Genomic DNA, 15,746 nt, shown 5'->3' on the forward strand with positions numbered 1-15,746 from the left:
GCTTTACGTTATAAGTACAAGCATACCTATGAAGTGCTAGTATTCTGTAATTGACATATGCAAGGGACATGTAAATAAGGGAGCCCAGCTATAGATTTGTCTTTTATATACCTAAAAGGTTAAGCAAGATTACATTCCAACTCAAACTTTATATAACTACTAATGTTTAAGCCCGTTACATTAACGGGTGCTAGAATATATGCCTGTCTGTCTTTCTTTATTTATGTCTCTCTCCCTGCTCCTGACTCTTTCTTCCTTTCTTTCTGTCTCTCTCCCTCCTGCCATTTTTCTCTCTCTCTCCCTGGCACCCTTTGTCTGTCTGTCTTTCTTTCTGTCTGTCTCTCTGGTTCCCTGTCTGTCTTTCTTTCTGTCTGTCTCTCTCCCTGGCCTCCTTTGTCTGTCTGTATTTCTTTCTGTCTCTCTCTTCCCCCCACACACACTTTCCTTTGCAGAAGCAGCAGTGGTATTTCCCTTCCCCTCCAGGTCCCTGTGAAGTAGTAGCAGCATTTTCCCACACCCCCCCATTCCCTTCTCTCTCCCCCCCACCACTTTCCTTTGCAGAAGCAGCAGTGATATTTCCCTTCCCCTCCAGGTCCCTGCTGAAGCAATTCCCTTCTCTTACCTGAGCTGTCCTGCTCCGTTTCGGCCCCTCCCTGTGATCTGGCCTGCTCTGTTCGGCCCCTCCCCCTTCCCTTCCCGCGGGCTGGCCTGCTGCGGCCGAAGATTTTTGTTTTAAGTTTTAAAAGTGCTGGCGGCGGCTCCTCTCAGCTGCTGATCCTCCTGTAAAGAGCAGCCTGCGATGGTGGCCAGCTTTAGCGAACCTTGCAGGCCGCTCTCCAGCCTCGGTAGCACGTTCCCTCTGATGCACGGGATCGCGTCAGAGGGAACGTGCTACCGAGTTGGAGAGCAGCCTGCAAGGTTCGCTAAAGCCGGCCACCATCGCAGGCTGCTCTTTACAGGAGGATCAGCAGCGGCGGCGAGTGAGGGCCGAGGTGTGTTCCCTGCCGAGGACGCAGGCAGGGAGAGAGCTTGCCTGGCTTCCAGGGTGAGTGAGGGCGGGAGGAGGGGAGTGGCCAGAATGTTCCCTGCCGCTGGGTTGGCTGCCACGGAACACACACTACAGCGGCAGGCAACACGAAATCCTAAGTGCGCTTAGTCTTTTATTATATAGGATGCCCTGAAGGATAGGTTTCTCAGACCCTACTCGCCCTTTTACCACCCAAAAAATAATAGAGTATGGAAGGTTCGAAAAAAGGAGTCCGATATTACTTGATACTTTTACAGGGAAATCTTACAGAAAGAAACCCCCAATGACAGTGTATCTTGGTATAATGCCAATAACAATTTACAATTTTCCTGGGTCTTTTGACAGACATCACAAAATATATTAATTTTTTCCTTTAATTCTTAAAGTGCAAATGTAATACATGATCCTTATCCTGAACCGGCACAAAGAAAACCAGTAATGTAGCCTATCTAAAATTCTTCTGAGAGCTTTCTAATATAGCAATTAAGACCAAACTATCCTGAGACATTTCTGTTCCACTCTTGATGACTCACTGGAACTCCTGTCATTGTTCTCCTCTTTTCTTCCTTCTAGGTAGATAATATACAGTAAGTACTGTAAAGGTGGCACTATGGTTTTAGCATACTTCAAATTTCCCACTTAAACTTTTATAAAACACACCTCAAGGAGATCTCAGTCTATTTCAGGGGAGAGTTCAGAATCCTCTAATTACAGTAAAATGCCTCAAATTATTCTTGATAATCTCTAACATCTTTTCATTGATTAATTTATCTTGGACCAAGGTTGTCTTGATTTGATTAAACTGAGATGAAAGGTCTGCCATACTTTGGCTATGAGCAGATAATAAGACCTTACACAACTGAATCTTATCAGAATTAGTTGTAGAAATCCTTACATAGGTAACAAAAACGTGATGGCGTAACACCAAGTCAACACCTTGTCAAGGGTGATCTCCTTTGGTTTCACAAGGGGTTAGAGAATCCACAGGTTGATATTCAAGTCCAAAACTCCAGCTTCCATATCTCCATGGATGACATACATTCTCAGTTCTCCACACCTTGGTACTTCACTGTCCTGTGGCTGTTCATCCTCACAAGCTGCCCTAGGGGAGGCAGAAGTACTTCCCATCATCAACTAACTCTAATCGACATCAGAGAATTATCACATGCACTGCCCAAAGAGGGCATCACAGGAGCTAATTGGCTAAGCTAGACATCATTTCCTAAGTTAGAGCCCTACTCTTGCTCTGAATCAGTGTTTTTCCTGGGCCAAGGCTCAACAAATTATGCTACCGCTCGCTGTCACATCACCGCAGAGAACCCACTGGTAATGAAGGAGCAGGTCCCTGAAAGTGTCCCTTGCATTTAGGCATGGAAGTGGAAACTTGGAAGCAGTTCATTGTAGCAAACTGTGGCAACAGCAAGAGCCTCCTGTTTACCCAGCTTACTCACTCTCCATCTTGGATCCTGGAATGTCTCCTCAATTTCATTAAATTTTAGAATATGTATAAGTTCAGCTTCTAGTTACACTTGCAAGTTTTCCTCCTAGTAATGGTTGAGAAAATTAAGTTGAACTGGGGTGGTTTTTATTATACTAAAAATCTGAGTAGTGAGATGGTTTCTAGGCTACCTGGAGCCATATAATATTTAGTTTTATTTATTTATTTCAATTTTTATCCCATTCTCCCAGTAGCTCAGAACGGCATACAAGCAAACATTCACAGTGGAGTATACAGTGTACCTCGGTTTAGGAGTGCACCGGTTTGCGAGTGTTTTGCAAGACGAGCAAAATCGGCGCCTCGGAAACTGAGCTTGCCTCGATGTACGAGCGCCTCCCCACACAATCCGGCACCCCCCCCCCCCGCCGCGATCCGACATCCTCCCCGTACCCATCACCCACCCAAACACATCACTTACCCCCCATCTGGCATCGGCACCAACGCACAGGACATGCCGATGTCGGTGCCCGAAGATCTGTCGTCCTTTTTGTTGGGCCTTGAGCATCTGCACATGCTCAAGGCCTTAGTTCCTGCTCTCTCCGAGATTCTCGAGATCTCCGAGGGGGTGGGTGGGAACGAATCAAGCGAGTTTCCCTTACTTTCTATGGGGAAACTCGCTTTGATATATGAGTAATTTGGTTTACGAGCCTGCTTCTAGAACGAATTATGCTCGTAAACCAAGATTCCACTGTATTTGGACAGTACAAAGATTATACAGGAGTTCAAGTACAGGGATTATACAGAAAATTAAGTACAGGTTAAGAATGGACTATACAGCAGTTTAAGTAAAGGTTAATAGAGGACTATACAGTAATTTAAGTAGGGGTTCAGAAAGGGGGGGAGGGGAGAAGGAAGGGGGAGTTTAAGGGTGGATTGCAGTTGTCATTTTATTTGAAGAGGAGGGTTTTTACCGCTTTCTGGAAGGTCATCAATGAGTTCTGTGATCTGAGTTGCGGGGGTAGTTGGTTCTAGAGTTGGTGGTGGAAGTGTGAAAAAGCCTCCGAATGGAGGTGGTGGAGAAAAAAGTTTTACCTGACTTCAAGAAAGCTTGGAACAAGCATATATGACCTCTAAGAGAGAGGAAGGGAGAATAGGCAAGTGGTCTTTATCTGTCATCATTTTCTATTTTTTTTTGTATGTTTTCTGTCATTTTATGTATTGATGTTGTAAGTCATCTGGAGTTATTGCATAGAATACATGATAGAGAAACGCAAGACAATTAAATGAAAACACATTTTGTTTCTAATTGTATTGTTTCACTAGTGCTGTCATTCAGATGTATTCTTTTTCATGTTTTTTTCACTGACTCTTAATAATAATAATAATTTTTTGTTGTTGTTGTATACCGCTATATCAAAAAGTTCAAAGCGGTTCACAACAAGGGAAAAATACATACAATCGGTGAATATAAAATACATAATAACAATAAATAACAATCAATAAAAGAATATAACAGGTAAAAGCATAGTAAGTTAAACAATGACCACAAATAAGAAAAAAAATCATGGCGGGTTGTGGCACCAACTCGGTAAACAAGCAATGTGGCTCTAGGCTTCTGGCTAGTTTTGCCACTACACTTCTCCCTCGGTATTCACGGGGGTTAGGTGCAGAGCCGGACTGCGAAGTGTTAAAAATCGCGAATAACTTCTCAGCCGGCTCTGACCCACCCCCGCCTCCCTCCTCTGTCCCCAGAACCTCAAGACTATAACTGGAACTTCCGGCAGCCATTCTGATGATGATGGCTCTGCACGGAGCAGGAGCATAGGAAGATCGCTCCTGCCCCGCTTCACCGCTAGACCACCTGGTAAGGCTCCAGGGAGGCTTGGACGGCTTAAAAATAGCCAAAAAATGAAAATAGGTTGTTTGTAAAAAAAATTGAGAATAACTGAATCCGCGAATTTGGAGGGAGAAGTGTATTGCTGATTGTCTCTTCATCTTCTCCATGCTCAGCTATAAATAGGATTCACACTTAACTACATCTGGCTTGATATCAGCATTGCCCCAAGAACACTATACTAGATTCTTTGGCTATGATAAAAATAGCTAACACAGCGCTGCATTGTTTTTAGAGCAATACTACACTGGCTGTTGGCGACTGGTTACTTTCACTTTATCCAACATAATTAGCATATCATTCTCAGAGCAACACCGACACCAGGCTGAAAACAGACAAGGAAGAATTCTGTTGCTAGCTCACGGCTGTCCCAATATAATGTGCCAAGTAAACCGGGCACCGGTCTGAATGTTGGTCAGTGGACATTCAGGGCCAGATTCTATAAATGGCGCCTAAATGCACCTACATTGTAGGTGCCGCTCAGTGTGGTTGTCAATAAACCACTAGGCACTACTTATAGAATCCCTCCTAGTGGTGCCTAGACGTGCTTAGGTGTCCTAGAGGTAGCCACTGGTATATTAGGCCAGGTATTATTTGGCTTAATTTACTCGTGCCTAATTCGGATGCCTAGCAATGCCTAAGCCAACCATGCCTACTTTTTACCATGCCCCTAACCATGCCTACTTTTTACTTAGGCATCATTAGGCACTAGAGATGCCTCCACTTAGGTGTTGCTAGGCATCCTAAGAGTCCGGCACCAAACTCTTAATTGGTTATTTTAATTTGCTAAAAACTCGCACGGTCAGTTACTAGGTCAATTAAGCCAAGTTAGGTGCTGCTAGGTGTCCTTGATAAGGGCGCCTAGCTGTGCCTAAAGCAGGTGTCCTGTACATAATCTGACTCTCAGTGCCAGGAGCTGTGAATGCTTCAGCACTGAATATCTGGGGATCGTTCAGTCCATTGCTGGAAGCAACTTACTGATGCAGACTGAATATCAGGTCCATAGAAAACATGGCCCACAGACATTTCAAAGCAACAATTCAACCTCAACAGCTTGGAAGCCACACAGAGGAGGGCAACCATACATGTCGTTCCTTTGTATCTTGTTTATAGCATATCTGCTGGTAAAAGACGTCATTGCAAATGCTTGCAGTACCTATACGACTTGGCCCATCGATTAACAAAAGACTAGCTAATCAAATCTTATTTTTCTTGGCAAGGATCGAGTTCAATGAAAGAAACTTAAATCACCACTGTCTTAGAAAAAAAATGGGAGATGCATAATCATTTAGAAGTTCATTTCATATATCAGTAAAAACGCAATTGTTTGATTGATTTGTAACCTAAGGATTCATTGTTTTACTTTGTTTTTATCCTGTATGTATGTATTTCTGGTGATTTGTATTGTTTCTTCACTGATTGTCCAGCACTTCTTACTGTAAACCGCCTCAAACTATTATGGCTTTGGCGATATATAAGAATAAAATTATTATTATTATCACTTTTTATAAAAGTAGATCCTGCCTAAATGTACATGTGGTGCGAGTTGCCGTGCTCGGGAGTCATGATTTATTTGCATATTTTATGAAATATGCACATATGTGCATAAAGTATATGCTAACATTTACATCTGCTGGATTTGCTCTAGTATTTAATAAAAATCATATAGGTGGTTATGTGTTTTTATTAAATAGGCACCTTCCTGCTCACTTATTATTTATAGTATTTATAAACCACTTATTATCTAAGCCAAAAGAGAGTATGAAGAAAGGCTAGCCAGGGAAGTACGAAATTTCAAACCGTTCTTTAAATATGTTAAAGGGAAGTAGCCGGCTAGGGAGGAGGTAGGACCGCTGGACAACGGATACAGGAAGGGAGTGGTGAAGGAGGAGAAAGAAGTCGCGGAAACACTTAACATGTTCTTTTCGTCTGTATTTACAAACGAAGACACAACCAACATACTGGAACCTGACCAATTCTTCAATGGAAATCAAGCAGAAAAATTAACATCCATGGAAGTGAGCCTCGAAGATGTGCGCAGGCAGATAGAAAAACTAAAAACTGACAAATCCACGGGTCCGGACGGAATCCATCCAAGGGTTCTGAAGGAATTAAAGGAGGAGATAGCGGAACTACTGCAGCAAATTTGCAACCTATCCCTGAAAATAGGCGTGATCCCGGAGGATTGGAAGATAGCCAACATCACACCCATCTTTAAAAAGGGATCAAGAGGGGATCCGGGAAACTACAGACCGGTGAGTCTGATCTCGGTTCCGGGGAAAATGGCGGAAGCACTGATAAAAGAAACCATCGATGAACATTTTGAAAGATACGAACTTCTGATAACCAACCAAAATGGCTTCTGCAGGGGGAGATCGTGCCTAACTAACTTATTGCACTTCTTCGAAGGAATTAGCAAACGGATGGACAGAGGAGACCCCATAGACATCATATACCTAGATTTCCAAAAAGCCTTTGACAAGATGCCTCATGAACGTCTACTCCGGAAACTGAAGAACCATGGGGTGGAAGGAGACTTACATAGATGTATCAGAAACTGGTTGGTGGGTAGGAAACAGAGGGTAGGGGTGAAGGGCCACTACTCGGACAGGAGGAGGGTCACGAGTGATGTTCAACAGGGCTCGGTGCTCGGGCCGCTGCTATTTAATATATTCATAAATGATCTGGAAACAGAGACGAAGTGTGAGATAATAAAATTTGTGGATGACACCAAACTATTTAGTAGAGCTCGGACTAAAGAGGACTGCAAAGAATTGCAAAGGGATTTGAACAAACTAGGGGAATGGGCGACAAGATGGCAGATGAAGTTCAACATTGAGAAATGTAAAGTATTGCATGTGGGTAGCAGGAACCCGAGGTACAAATATACAATGGGAGGGATGTTATTGAATGAGAGTACCCAAGAAAGGGACTTGGGGGTAATGGTGGACATGACAATGAAGCCGATGGCACAGTGTGCAGCATCCGCTAAGAGAGCGAATAGAATGCTAGGTATAATCAAGAAGGGTATTACAACCAGAACGAAAGAAGTTATCCTGCCGTTGTATCGGGCGATGGTGCGCCCGCACCTGGAATACTGCGTCCAATATTGGTCGCCGTACCTTAAGAAGGATATGGCGTTAATCGAGAGGGTTCAGAGGCGAGCGACACGTCTGATAAAAGGGATGGAAAACCTTTCATACGCGGAGAGATTGGAGAAACTGGATCTCTATTCCCTGGAGAAGAGGAGACTTAGAGGGGATATGATAGAGACTTACAAGATCTTGAAGGGCATAGAGAGAGTAGAGAGAGACAGATTCTTCAAACTTTCAAACAATAAAAGAACAAGAGGGCATTCGGAAAAGTTGAAAGGGGATAGGTTCAAAACAAATGCTAGGATGTTCTTTTTTACCCAACCTGTGGTGGACACCTGGAATGCGCTTCCAGAGAGTGTAATAGGGCAGAGTGTGGTACTGGGGTTCAAGAAAGGATTGGACAATTTCCTGCTGGAAAAGGGGATAAAAGGGTATTGGGCCACCACGTGAGCGGACTGCTCGGCACGATGGACCTCAGGTCTGACCCAGCGGAGGCATTTCTTATGTTCTTAAGTGGGTTACATTCAGCTACTTAAGCATTTTTCACTCTCTGTCCTGGCAGGCTCACAATCTATCTAATGTACCTGGGGCAATGGGGGATTAAGTGACTTGCCCAGGGTCACAAGGAGCAGCATGGTATTTGAACCCACAACCTCAGGGTGCTGAGGCTGTAGCTCTAACCACCGTGCCATACACTCCCCACTTAACCAAGGCACTCGATTATAAATAATCTCTGAGCTTGTTGCTCATCAAAAGAACACAAATTCTTCATTAACGTTTATTGAAGAAAGCAATGCCATATTGCCAACAGACAGAACACATTTGGGAATGCACACCCAGATTTGACCTGGAACTTGTAGGACCCCTATACTCTCTTCCCATATTAGATTTCCCAGAGTTAGAAACACAAGAGTTATATGTGTATTGTAAGATTGAATTTGCTGTAAAGAATGAGATAAGTACAAAAGTTAATAATAATAATAATAATCTTATTGCACCAACTGGTTCTATATATACAATGAAGAACATTTCAGCACAGTGTGCAAACAGCAGCTGCTCTGGGTGTTATTTGTTAAAGTTGCAGTGAGCTAATCTTTTTGAGTTCCATCAAAAGATGTCTCATGCCAAGATGAACTACAACAAATGACTGAAAAAATATCTAAGGAGCAGTGACGCATATAGGTAACCTATCATACTCCAGACCATTTGGTTCAAAAACTAAACTATTAATCCCTTCTTATCTGTTATAATATATAGTGAAGCCAGTATAATTTATCCCAATGCATATAATTTATTCATTGGGCATTTTCTTTTTAAGCACATACTAAAAGATTTGTTATAAGAGTCTCTCCACAAACAGCAGTTTTTTTATGTTTCAACAATTTTTTATTGATAACTTATAAGTGCCAAAAGACAAAATACAGTAATCCATTTTGTAACATATAAAATTCCAACAAATCCCCACCCTCCTACTTCAACAATCTATCATAGTCCCCAAGAACCCAAGCTAAGAAAATCCTATTGAAATGGAAAACTACCCGTAAAGTCAGGAGCCCGTGCTCTTATGACTCCCGTAAGTAATGGGCTCCATTAGACCTAAACAATCCGTTACCAAAGGATGGCCCACCACCCCACCCCAGAAAGAATATGTTTAAAAAACAACTTAGTGCATAGGACTGTACCAATAAAGACTCTGATCCAGACAACGTCAACTGATTCAAGATATTACTACTAACCTTGGGACTCAAAGAACAACAGTCTTTTTAGAATTACAATATATGATATGATATATCAGTGCTCACCTTACAGTATATTGGGATAAGGTTTGGAATACCATCTCTTCCATATTAAATATACATGAACCTTTACATCTCAAAATTATTGTTCTTGGAAAACAGGGTCTTACACATTCCCGCTCTGAACCCAATGCGCGTTTGCTCAACATTTTGCTGTTCCTGGCCATAAAAAGCATTTTGCATTGCTGGAAGGACTTATCCAAAGTGGAATTCATTGTATGGTGGAATACAATGTGTACAACTACCAAATTTCAAAGCGTTATTGTGGAAAAACATCATTCTACTAGCTCATTTCTTAGAATATGGAGTTTATTACTAAGTTTGTTATGGTTGGGGTTTTGTTTTTTTCGAGAAGTATAAATTTTGTTTTGTCTGGGTTCAGTTTTAGTTCGTGTTCTTTCATCCATGTAGCCATTGTTTCTAGTGTTCTATGTAGTGTGTCTGTCATGGAGGGTGTTGGTTGATCAAAAGGAAGGAGGATGGTAATGTCGTCTGCACAGCTATAAGAAGTTAAGCCTAATTTGTCTAGACAGGTGCCGAGGGATGCAATGTAGAGATTGAAGAGTGTTGGGGATAAAGGCAACCCTTGGGGTACGCCGTAGAGGCTGGACCAGGGGTTGTAGTGTCTCATACTCATTACTCTTTTTTTTGGTATAACATTCATGGTCTGTAAAGCTGGATTGTTTCATGTCCTAGTTAATATCTGTACGTTTTGTTTATTTAAATTATAAAAATAATAAAATATTTGAACTGAAAAAGAATTATAATTACATATCCTGTGGTATGACAAATAACAATTCCTTGTAAACAATATGTCTGCCCTTAAAATAGATGTAATTCACAGTTGAAAGCACAAGGTCAAGGTCACAGATCAGCAAGTAAGATTACTGGCAAGATTGATGTAGCAGCTGGCACTGGATCAAAGCACCTGGGTTGGGTTTTTTTTTTTAATTGTACTCAACACATAATCTAACTGTATTAATAGTTGTACTGATTTACCTGTACTAACAACCTTATTGAATGTCCTGTCAGTCTGACCATTCTAACTTCCTGGGTAACTGACCCAACCTCTTGTAATGCAATCCGAACTTGAACTGAATATGCAAAGGCAGAATAGAAATCCTGATTAACATAATATAACATGACATAACGTAATCTACTTTCTTGTGCTGTACAATGTATTTCAAGTATGCCACCGTCTTCAGTAACAATTGTAGTATGTCTAAAGAAGAAAAAGTGGCTTGGAGGGGCCTGCTGGGTAGTTAGGGAGGGTTAATAGAGTGGGCAGATTTGATGGGCTATAGCCCTTTTCTGCCGTCATTTTCTATGTTTCTATGGCAACACTAAGCACTGCCACAGAAGAGCTGAAGATTTACCGTATTTTCACGCATATAACGCGCGTGTTATACGCGTTTTTACCTACCGCGCATACCCCTCGTGCGTTATACACGTGAGCGCGGTATACTAAAGTTTTTCTACATAGTTCCCACCCCGCCCGACGCCCGATTCACCCCCCCCCATCAGGACCGCTCGCACCCCCACCCCGAACGACCGCTCGCACGCGCTCCCACCCGCACCCGCATCCACGATCGGAGCAAGAGGGAGCCCAAGCCCTCTTGCCCGGCCGACTCCCCAACTCCCCGACAATATCGGGCCAGGAGGGAGCCCAAACCCTCCTGGCCACGGCGACCCCCTACCCCCACCCCGCACTACATTACGGGCAGGAGGGATCCCAGGCCATCCTGCCCTCGACGCAAACCCCCCTCCCTCCAACGACTGCCCCCCCCAAGAACCTCCGACCGCCCCCCCAGCCGACCCGCGACCCCCCTGGCCGACCCCCACGACACCCCCACCCCCCTTCCCCGTACCTTTGGAAGTTGGCCGGACAGACGGGAGCCAAACCCGCCTGTCCGGCAGGCAGCCAACGACGGAATGAGGCCGGATTGGCCCATCCGTCCCAAAGCTCCGCCTACTGGTGGGGCCTAAGGCGCGTGGGCCAATCAGAATAGGCCCTGGAGCCTTAGGTCCCACCTGGGGGCGCGGCCTGAGGCACATGGGCCCAACCCGACCATAGAAAGTAAGGGAAACTCAGATGATTCGTTCTCAGTTTCTCCGAGAATCTCAGAGAGAGTGGGAGCCAGAAGGCCTTGAGCATGCGTAGATGCTCAAGGCCCCCGCAACAGCCCAGCAGAGATCAGCGGCAGGCTCTTACAGCACGTCCTGTGGATTGGTGCTGCGTGCCGGTGTCCACTCGAGGTTTGGGGGTGGGGATGGGTAGGGGGAAGCCGGTTCTCAGGGATGGGGTGGGGGCTTGCATATCGAGTCAACGCTCGGTTTGCGAGTCAAAGTTTGCAGGAGTGTTTTGCTCTTTTTGGAAAACACTCACAAGCCGCGTTACTCGCAAACTGAGGTTTGATTATATTGATTTACTTTTGGAAAAAACATTTTACTACATCTGGTCAATGGGGGGGTGGGGGGGTTAATTGGATAGGCTAACTTTTCTCTCTCCGTGCTAATCCAAGAGAAAGTAGATTCTATGTCTAGAACACAGTACTTATGCATTCTGGCCATATGTGTCACAGTTACATAACCAGCTTGAACTCCTTTCCCCCAGTGCCGTGTACATTGCTTTTACAGACCTGCCCAAATAGTAGAAGATGGGCTTGGAAATTACCGTATTTTCACATAGATAACACGCACCCGTGTAAAACGCGCACACGGGTATAGCGCGCGAAAAACACAACTTTATGTACAGAAATTTTTATATACCGCGCACACATGTATACCGCGCATGCTGCCCAACTCTCCTTTCACCCGCCCCGACTCTCCTCTGGCCACCCCGACTCTCCTTTCGCCCGCCCCGACTCTCCTCTCCCCTCCCCCTTGAAGTCCTGTCCCCACCCTGAAAACCTGATGCCCCCCCCACGACGTTCGATTCACCACCCCCCCTCGCAGGACCGCTCGCACCCCCACCCCGAACGACCGCTCGCACGCGCTCCCACCCGCACCCGCATCCACGATCTCTGCTGATCTCTGCTGGGCTGTTGCGGGGGCCTTGAGCATCTACGCATGCTCAAGGCCTTCTGGCTCCCACTCTCTCTGAGATTCTCGGAGAAACCGAGAACGAATCATCTGAGTTTCCCTTACTTTCTATGGGGAAACTCGCTTTAGTTAGATTGTGAGCCTTCGGGACAGTAAGGGAATTTTTCAAGTACCTTTCTTATTTCTAATCTTAATGTATATTTTCTGTAAACCGCTTAGAACCTAACGGATGTAGCGGTATATAAGAAATAAATTACATTACATTACATATACGAGCACTTTGGTTTATGAGCATGCTCGCAAACCAAGTTTCCACTGTATTGGGAAAATATTTGGTTTATAGGCCCCATGTAACTAAATAAACTGGAGGATGAAGATTTCTATAAAGAAAAAAAGATGGAATAAGGTCATAATAAAAGCTCATACCTATTTCCTCGTTGTGTGGAAATATATGACCTAAAATATATTAGAACAAGAAGGGCAGCCTAGCATTAAGGGAGCAAGTCTAAACTGTGCACCTATATTTAAGTGATCAATTTATAAAATAAAGTAAGCGCCTACTGTCCCTTACAATGTTACCAGGTACATGTACTGTATATATGTTCCTTTTTCCTTAGTCACGAGCACTAACACCAGCCATAGAGCTGGTATAAGCATGTGTGCTTAAATGCTAAAAATAAGGTCATAACTTATAATATTCTATAAGTAACATGTGTGAGTCCCAATAACACTGCCAAGACTCCACCTATATGTATGGCTACCTATAAGACATGCACTTATTTAAAGAGTAGTGTTTAGTCAGGTTTTTGCCATTTATACATGTATGTGCTATTATGCTAATCATTTACATGTATAAATATTAGTGCTAATTTTAAAGAATTATTCCAAGAGTAAAAGTCAACAAGCAAGCTGATAATATGCTTACAAACCTAGCTAGCTTGGCTGTTACAAAATTATTATGTTATAATAACTCTGTAAACACAAATATCACGTTAGCTAATTCAGTTCCATGCATTTGTGCTTACTGTATACAGGGAGCCATTTTAACTTTGAATGGTGAAAAAATGCTGCTTTTGTTACTAAGTCCTTGGCCTTGTTTGCTAACGTGTGCCATAAACTAGAACCAGAGGGTCTGTGAAATCCTTCCTGCGGCTCACATATACTCTTTGATAGTCGCCAGCCAAGCCTCAACTGGAAAACAAAAAGTATTCTCAACGATATTGGTTTTCTACTAATCCTGAGAAAAAGGGAAAGTAAAGGAGCTTGATTAGTTCAGAGTGGGGCTAAAGACACCGACTACAATTAAGTATGTGCTCTGCTGCCTTCATGCCGTTGTGAACAAAATACCAAGGAAGACCATGGACTGATGCAACGCAGCAGCAAGAACTGAAATACCCATTAAAACTCATCAAGTTTTCTGATCAATTTAATTCCCACTGAGAGACACTTACCAATTTATCCACTCACTAGTGCCAACATTTTCTTAATAAACGACCTTGCTCGACAAACATAATACAGACAGTCAATACAGTACCTGCTGGTTTGTAAGCACTACAATAATTTTTTCCAGACCTCTTAACCTTCTTAAGTAGAAGAACTAGAGGAGGAATATACTTGTTTGCCTATTAGAGTGATAAAATTTTATATCCAAAACACATGAAAATAATTTGCAATTAGCACCACAGGGTTCAAACCTCAATTATATTTGAGGTTCATGAACCTGCCTGAGCTTCTGAGCACTATATATTCATTCCATCTAGGGAGTTTGTCAATGTTTTTCTTTACAGGGACAAAGCATTACTGCAATTTAGCACTCACTCTGATAATTTCAGGTTGCATACTACCATTATTAAGCCACAATCATGGTATTTTTACTGCAGTAATCTTGAACTGACCTAAAACTGCATAGCTGACGACATCATATCTCTGCTTCCTGGATTTTTAAACAATGTCATCATCATGGGTCACTTGGTCATGAAATATTTCCGAAATTAAAATGGATAATTCTAACAGGGAATATACTTGAAGAACAGAGCATATTGCCCTCATTTGCTTTTCTAAGGAGCTATATTTTTTTTGAGAATCATTTCGCTTTATCATAGAAACATAGAACATGACGGCAGAAAAGGGCCACGGCCACGGCCCATCTAGTCTGCCCATCATGTTCGGTTGTAACAGTAATGGATCACAAGGAAAGTGAGTGCTCAAAGAATGAAACAACACAATGCAATATTTATACACATATAAAAATTTTCCCCCCAAATGGAGGCCAAGATCCTTATCGGTTAAGTTGAACGAAAATTGTAGGCCCATGAATAGGGCAGCCAGGTAGCTTCATTATCTGGACAGCTTTATCCAACACTGAGTTTACTCCACTGATTCAGAAAACCAGAAATAACTCCATGCACACAATAGGGTAAACTAGGACTAAACAACCAGTTTAAAAAAAAATGAAGCCAGAAGGAGACCCTCTGGAATTCCACTGACAACCTATTGGCAACTGCTTAAGCTTTACTCACATGTGATGCAAATCATGAACCTAAAGTATGCCATTTCTCTAACTATGCAGATTGCTGCCACTTTACCCAAGTCAGAGAGAAGAGTTCTTGTTTTGTCCTTTTGCAAGCATGGAAGCATAATCCTATTTGGGGTTAAAAAAAAATTACAACTGTATGCATGCAATAGAGAAAATCCAGAGCAGAGTCAGCCTTCTCATGCTGATCAGAGTGAGCGGGAAACCTACTCAGTGAAAGATTACACACTACCCCAAGACAGGATCTCTCTCAGAATCTTTCCAACTTTAAGGCATTACACGAGAAAACACCTCAAATATCATCTGGTTTTCTTCCAATCTTCTCTCTATCTTCCCAACCCCTCCTTCCAACTGACCTCTCCAATTCACAGCACTCCTCTCACCTCTGAGCATTCCAAGCATCTCCATATGTATCTTCTTTCCAGTTTCCTTTTTCCCTTTATTGCCTTGTCTTTCCCCCTGTCTCTCTTGCCCAGACTGTATGTCCATAACCCCCAACTAAAACCCAGTTCTCTTCACTTGCTTGCATATAATCCTTTATTGACTTCTATAGCTGAAGGAGCAATAAAAGCAGCTCATGTGTAGTGAGCAAATGAGCAGGATTCAGCTCCTGAAATGGAAATGCTAGCCAACTCCAGCTGGCCATTGAGTTCTCTTCATTTAAAGGCTTCAACTGCCACATAATGATGGCATCAAGGAGGGTGATGTGCCCTTGTCTTTCAGATCTTTTCTGCAGGAATCACAATTAAAGGGCTGCCTCCATATGCAAAAAAACATTACAGTGCTCCCACGCGAATTCACGGTCCGCAGTTTGTGGTCCTGGTCATTCGCGATATTTTCTGACCGCGAAGGGGAGGCAAGAGAGGGCAGCTGGAGCGCTGGTGAGTGAAGGAAATCACTCGCTGTATGCTCCGACTGCCT

At 43.2% G+C, this 15,746-nt stretch overlaps 2 protein-coding genes across 5 annotated transcripts in view; both read right to left on the bottom strand.

Moving 5' to 3' along the window:
* SAMSN1 (SAM domain, SH3 domain and nuclear localization signals 1) overlaps positions 1–15,746 on the bottom strand; it is a 497,953-nt gene that overhangs the window by 320,109 nt on the left and 162,098 nt on the right. The window lies entirely within an intron of this gene.
* NRIP1 (nuclear receptor interacting protein 1) overlaps positions 1–15,746 on the bottom strand; it is a 186,353-nt gene that overhangs the window by 8,501 nt on the left and 162,106 nt on the right. For 2 of the 4 annotated variants that reach the window (XM_033941846.1, XM_033941845.1), the window contains one exon: positions 1,923–2,129. The exons of the other annotated variants lie outside the window; for them this stretch is intronic. The gene's annotated coding sequence lies outside the window, so the exon portion shown is untranslated. The remainder of the gene's footprint in view (positions 1–1,922; positions 2,130–15,746) is intronic. 4 annotated transcript variants of the gene reach the window in all.

Source organism: Geotrypetes seraphini, chromosome 4 (assembly GCF_902459505.1).
Source record: "Geotrypetes seraphini chromosome 4, aGeoSer1.1, whole genome shotgun sequence".
NCBI classification, from domain to species: Eukaryota; Metazoa; Chordata; class Amphibia; order Gymnophiona; family Dermophiidae; genus Geotrypetes; species Geotrypetes seraphini.